The sequence below is a fragment of the Carlito syrichta genome, unplaced genomic scaffold (assembly GCF_000164805.1).
Source record: "Carlito syrichta isolate Samal-C Ts95f unplaced genomic scaffold, Tarsius_syrichta-2.0.1 Scaffold301923, whole genome shotgun sequence".
NCBI lineage: Eukaryota > Metazoa > Chordata > Mammalia > Primates > Tarsiidae > Carlito > Carlito syrichta.
Window position 1 is genome coordinate 224,230 of NW_007246019.1, and position 7,000 is coordinate 231,229.

The window sequence follows — 7,000 nt, forward strand, 5'->3', positions numbered from 1 at the left end:
GCTTGGCCACCATCTTCCTGACCTCCCTATCTGGATCTTTATAGATAAAAATTTGTTGACCTTAGCACAAAATAAAATTAAATTAACTTCTTAAATAGGAAAATAAAAATTTACATGTTTTATAAGTTTGCAACAGAACAAAAGCATATTAAGCAATCATAATTTAAAGTAATGGCTTAAATGGCCAAGAATATCTTTACTGCTAACAATAATACAATATTTATTCGGTAACATGGGACCTTATATAATATCTTCAACTTTTATAAAATATCTTATGTGAAACAATTTTAAAAAATAATCAAAATTAGTTTTGCTATTTTTGAAAAATCAAAAATTGTTTATTGTTAATATTACTTGACAAGTTTTGTAAAATATTTGTCACTTTTGAAACATTTGCACCTATAGCACTGTCTCTTAAAATGCCTGTGCAACATAAATTATCTTTGGTAAACAAGTCATAAATTCATCTTTTAAACTATCAAATGCTAGTTATCTCCAAACTGCATGCAGATAAGTAGGAAATCTAGGTTAAGTTTTATTAATTTTTCCATAATCTCTATATTTCAGTACATTTCAAATAAGTACCATATTTTATGAAACATATACAACAACCACCAGTAGTAATGCTTAATTTTCTTTTTTCTTTCTTTTTTTTTGGAATTGCAGTCTCACTCTGTCACCCAGGCTGGAGTGCAGAGGCACTCTCATGGCCACCCATGAACTGGAACTACATGCGCATGCTACCATTCCTGGTGGGCTCAGGTAATTCACTTGCTTCATTCTCCCAAAGGGCTAGGATTACAGGCTGAATCACCATGCCTGGAAAATTTTCAATCAAAATTAATTGACAGAACATTTAGGTTTGTTTTGGTCAACTGAACATCATGAAATAAGTAGTTCTAATTGCTCTTAATAAATATTTTTATTTTTTAATATGAACTTCTGTTTCCAGCAGAATTTTGGAAACAGATATACTGAATATTCTACAAAAAATAATAAATATTATGGATTAAAAATAACCTGTATTCACCATTAAGCTTGCAAGAAAAAGTAATCTTTTTAACTAGTCTCATGCTTTTACAGCAATATAATTAAGCTAAGAATCACTAAAAAAAAAGATGACTAGAAAAGTGTTTGAAAAATTTTTTAAACTTTCTGAAAAAAAAAAAAGCTATGTTTGATAGTCAAAAATATTTAGAACTGCAAAACAATAGCAGTAAGAACAATGTATTAAAACATGCACAGCTGGGCTTGGTGGCTCAGCCTGTAATTCCACGCTTTGGGAGGCTGAGGTGAGTGGATTGCCTGAGCCTGCGGGTTTGAGACCCACCTGGGCAACTTGGCGAGACCTCATCTCTACAATAAATCAAAAAAATCAGTCGGGCGTGGTAGCACGCGCCTGAAATTCCAGCTACTCGAAGGCTGAGGCGGAAGGATTGTCAGAGCCCAGCAAGTTGAGGCTGCGGTAGCCAGGAGCGGCCACTGCACTCTAGTCTGGGCGATAGAGTGACTCCAACTCAAAAAACAAAAACAAAAAACATGCACAAAGCTAAAATACTATATAAAAGAATGTGTGTAGAATTATAATTTTGTATTTGAACTAAAATTTAGCGAGCTAAGATTTCATCTGAAACAGATTTTTAAAAAGCACAGTAAACTTTTAAAAATGTAAGTAAAAATAAACAATAAAATTATGAGGAAAAATGAATTAAATAGAAAGATTATTAAACAACAAAAAATCAAAAGTTCATACTTTGAAAATATTAGCTGAAAAGACAAAATTCTTGCAAAATTAATCAGAGGAAGGGGAAAAAAAGGCAAGAACCAAGATGTAGTCGTTACTATGGGCACTACAGATAATAACAGGATCATATACAAAATTTTTTGTAACAAATTTGAAACATTTTTATATTTTAGAACATTTATATTACCTTTACTGACAAATCATAATCATATTTATGAAGTACAAAATAAAGTTTCGACATATTTATTACAAAGTAAGGTTTTAATATATGCATACGATATATAGAGTTACTAGATCAAGCTAATTAACATATTTATCACTTCATTTGACTTTTTGTGGTGATACATTTGAAATTTACTTTGTCAGCTATTTTGAAGTGTACAATATGTTATTATTGACTACAGCTGCCTCCTTGCTATGCAATAAGTCTGAAAACACAGTTCTTCTGTGCAGCTGAAACTTTTTACTTTTTCGTCATTAATTCCCAATTTCCTCACTTTAACCTTCTCCTCCCAGCCTCCAGTAATCATTATTGTGTTCTCTACTGGTATGAATTCAACATTCTTTTTATGCCACATATAAGTGAAGTTATATCATATTTGTCTTTCTGTGTCTGGTTTATTTCATTTTGCAAATTTTTACCTTGTTGCCCTAAGTGACAATTCTGTTCAAGTCTGAGTTGTATTCCTTTGTGTATATATACCACATTTTTCTTTATTAATTTACCCATTTATGAACATTTATGTTGGTTCCATATCATGACAGCTGTAAATAATTCTGCAACAGACATGGGAATGCAGATATCCTTTGGGCATACTAATTTTATTTATTTATTTATTTTTTTATGTACTGGGTGTGCCATGAAAATATACACATTTTAAGAGACATTGTCTATGTATTACTTTTCAAAGTTGAATTGAATTACAGTAGCAATGCATGCATGATGTTCGTTCAAAAGATGCCATTAATTAAATGAATGCAAACGTTGCCATGAGACAGACAGGACAATCAAAGAAAATGGAAGAAGTACAGTTGTCATTCAGGGAGTGCAAGACCATTTTGAAGTGGTATTTGAAATCTGAGAACATCGTGGAATTACAGTGACAATGGAGTTGTGAGTATGCAACAGAATCTCCAACATGCCTAACAATTGCATGCATTTGTGATATGTTTGAGACACATGGTACTTGGTGTGACGTGCACAAGGAAAGATCTGGAAGTCCTCACACAGCAAGTCCTACAGTAGTTTGCTATAATCCAAAATGTCTGTTGATGGAAACTACTTTGAGCAGCTCTTATAATTGCAGAAGTCAAATGTGACTTGTATTCATCTTTTGTTATTAGTATATATTGAGTATCACAACTTTACTACAATTTTTCCTTTCTTAAAATGTGTGTACATTTTTGGCACCCTCTGTATTTCCAGAAGTGGGATTACTGGGTCATATAGTTCTATTTTTTGTTTTGTGAGAAAGCTCTGTATAATGAACTTTACCATAATGATATACTCATTTACATTCTTACCTTCATTGTACAAGAATTTACTTTTTTTCATATCCTTGCCAACACTAGCTGTTTTCCATTTTAAATTTTTTTTCAAAAATTGCATTTCATTATAGAGATGTGGGGTACAAGCAAGGATTAACTACACAGTAAGGCTGCATGCAGGTGTGGTTTGGGCCTTCAACTGGTCCTCATATCCCCAAAAGTCATTCTAGACAGTGTGAGGTAATAACTCTTTGTGATTTTGATTTGCATTCTCCTAGTAATTAGTGACATTGAATGTATTTTAATATACCTGTTGGCAATTAATATATTTTTCTCTTAAGAAATGTCTATTTAGATTATTTCCCCATTTTTAATCCAGAATTTTTTTTTTTCATTGAGTTGTTTGAGTTACTTCTGCATTCTGGATATTAACACCTTGTTAGATATAAAATTGATAAACATTTTCCATTCTGTAAATTATATTTTTACTTAGTTGACTTTTTGTTTTGTTTTCTGTGCGGAAACATTTAACTTTTTAGTTTAATGTGATCCCATTTTGTCGATTTCTGCTTTTGTTGCCTGAGTTTTCAAGGTCATATCTAAAATACTCTTTTGCAGACCAAAGTCATTAAGAATTTTCCCATTTTGTTTCTTCTAGTAGTTTCACAGTTTTATGTTTTACATATAAGTATTTAATCCATTTTAGGCTGAAGTTTTATTGAACTAGAAAACCTTGCAAGAAGAATCTAAAAACCTATGCTTTACTGCAGTACACAAAAATAATGAAATTCAAGTTTATGACTTCCTTAAATTGCAAACTGTAAGCCCCCAGACCTTTCTAAGCTAGTTTTACAAAATTATAAAAACAGGTAACACAAATATTACACAAAATATATTTAAAAATAAGAAAAAGAGGTATATTTATCTACTCATATTTGTGACTCTCACAACCTTAATACTAAAACTAAAATAGAGACTTGGAACTAATTCATTCATGAGTAAAGATGCAAAAAAAATAATAAAACATTAGTAGAACATCTAAATATAAATAATACTAGAATGTTATGAACAGATAGGGTTTATCTCAATAGTAAGTCATTGTGTTTATATTAGAAAATTGTCTAATATAATGTAACCATATTTTAACATCTTAAAGCAGGAAAAAAATTAATAAAGTATAACCTTATCTTCCCTTTCAATACCATCTCATGAGTTTACTAATCCAGCCATTTGGGATTAATTATTGGTTTTTCTTTTCCCACAATACAGTAAACTATTTACCAAGTTCCGAAAATTCACTTTCTACATATTTCTGCTGCTATTTTTTTTTTTTTTTTTTTGAGTTGGAATCTCACTTTGTCGCCCAGGCTGGAGTATCATGGCACACTCATGGTCACCCCAGCATCGACCTGCTGGGCTCAGGTGATCCTTCCACCTCAGCCTTCCAAGTAGTCAGAACTACAGGCACACACTACCATGCCCTGCTAATTTTTTGATTTATTGTAGAGATGAGGTCTCACCAAGTTGCTCAGGCTGGTCTCGAACCCATGGGTTCAGGCAATCCTTTCACCTTGGCCTCCCAAAATGCTGGGATTACAGGCATCAGTCACCACACACGGTCATACTTCTGCTCTTAATCATTACCTCCTCATCTTCTCTGCTAGTGCATTACTCTATTCCTCTTCATGGGCAGCTGGTCTACTTTTGTCTTCATCAATTCTGTTGTTCGTGTTCTCACCATTTTTGTAATTGTTCTTAAATTATTTAAAAATTCCTTGAAATCATTCAGTTTTCCAGAACTACAAATATGTAATTTTATTCATAGTCTATACTTTGCCCAGTTTTACTACTCATATGTATTAATATTTACTTCCTACTCAAGTTATAACACTATGCTGTGTTAAAAATAAATTAGATACTGTATTAAAAATGTTATTCAATATGTAATCTGTTCCATGCATTGTCTTAAATTTTAGCAATATAGAAATTAATAAACTATAGTCTGTACAATCAGGATCTCATACAGGTCAGGTCTTCAATGACCTTTACTATATATGTGTTATCTTCACATAGTCCATGATTCTAGTGCAGCCATTGAATTATTTAACTATGTTTACAAAATTTGAATCAATTAAACTGTATTTTCACAATTTCATATTCTTTCTTCTTCATGGATCTTTGAACATGTTGATTCCCTCCATTATATTATTATTTCTGAAATTACAGAGAAAAAAAATCTTAGTTACTTTGTAAACCTAGACAGTTGTTGTATAACAATTTTCTCATGTAATTTTTTTATTGATTTTTTAAAGTATATGTGGTCTTTTTTAAAGCTAGATTCTATAAGAAAATTTTGGTTGGACATATTTAATACATTTTATGTAGATCAAGACATAAGGACACCACTTTTACAATGAGTTAAAATTGTGCTTGACACACTCATTGATAACTTTCTTGGCTGACTTACTGATTAATATTGTAAAGAGTAACTCAGCCTTCACCTGGTATATAAGAGTTAGCAAAAGCTCCAAACATTGTTAGTATGATTAGAAAATAATGGAAACTGAGAAAATCTGTTCCCAAGGTTTATAATCATGAAATAGTCTATGCCATAAGTGTTATAGTTAAGATATTTTTGTCTAGAAACACTGAGCTGGATTAGGTGTTCATGGAAAAAAAATTCCTTTCATCTTTTTTTTCTAGATAAAAAGAAAAGCTTGAAAATTGATCTCCAGGGATATAGAGGTGAGCTAGATAGAAAATAAAAGGATGTTGATATCAATATTGCCTGTAGTAGAAATGTCACAGAGTGTCTACAACTCTGCTATATAACCTAACCTTTTTCTATACTGGTCATTTATTTCTTTAATTTCTTGACAATAGAATGGCAAACTTTTTTAGTTTAAATTACAAATGTCTTCTAGACATTTATCTTCATTTTGCCCTCCTGTATATGGTTCAGTGCTTTTGCTGCTAAGATACTTAATGGAATCTCTTAAAGTCTTTAAAATATAGTACCTAGAAATATAGTAATGTTAGACATTATATAATTATATAATATTTTAAGACATGCTTCTTTAGTAAAATTATACCTTATATACTCAAACATACAATGTATTGAAATGACAACCCATGGAATAGGTAGTATTTTATAGGCAGTATTAGCCATGATATCTCTATATATGTATATGACAAAAAGTAAACATGAAGTCATCTACCATCGAACCACACACATTTATAAGTAACGAAGCCATCATTGTTTTTTTTGAAGCACAATTTAAATGAAATTTAATTGAAGTAATATTTTGAATCTATCTTCTTTACCTGTAATTTCAGATTACACATCTTTTTCCTAGCATCACTAAAGACTGTTCATGCCTCTGCTCTCTGATCCTCCTGTTTCTAGTGTATTTTCCCTGGCAAAACACATTATTCTACAAGTTTCAACAGGCAGACATTTTTATCTGAATGATTTCCCCTTAATTTTTACACATAAGGAGTATGTCTTGCTAAAAGAATTTTGGACATTAAACAAGCAAAGGAATTTGTGTGATGCCAGCTTGTAACATCAAAATTTTACTGTGTTTAATGACAGACTTGTTTTTTTTTTCTTTTTGAAGAAGAATATTAAAAATTTATAGTAGTAAGTATCTCCATTTTAAATGCTCCTATTTTCACCTGAATGGTGAAAACAATATATTTTGTACTTTTAATCATTGACTTTTGCTGGTGTTAAATATTATTTTTCTTTTTTCTTTTTTTTTTTTT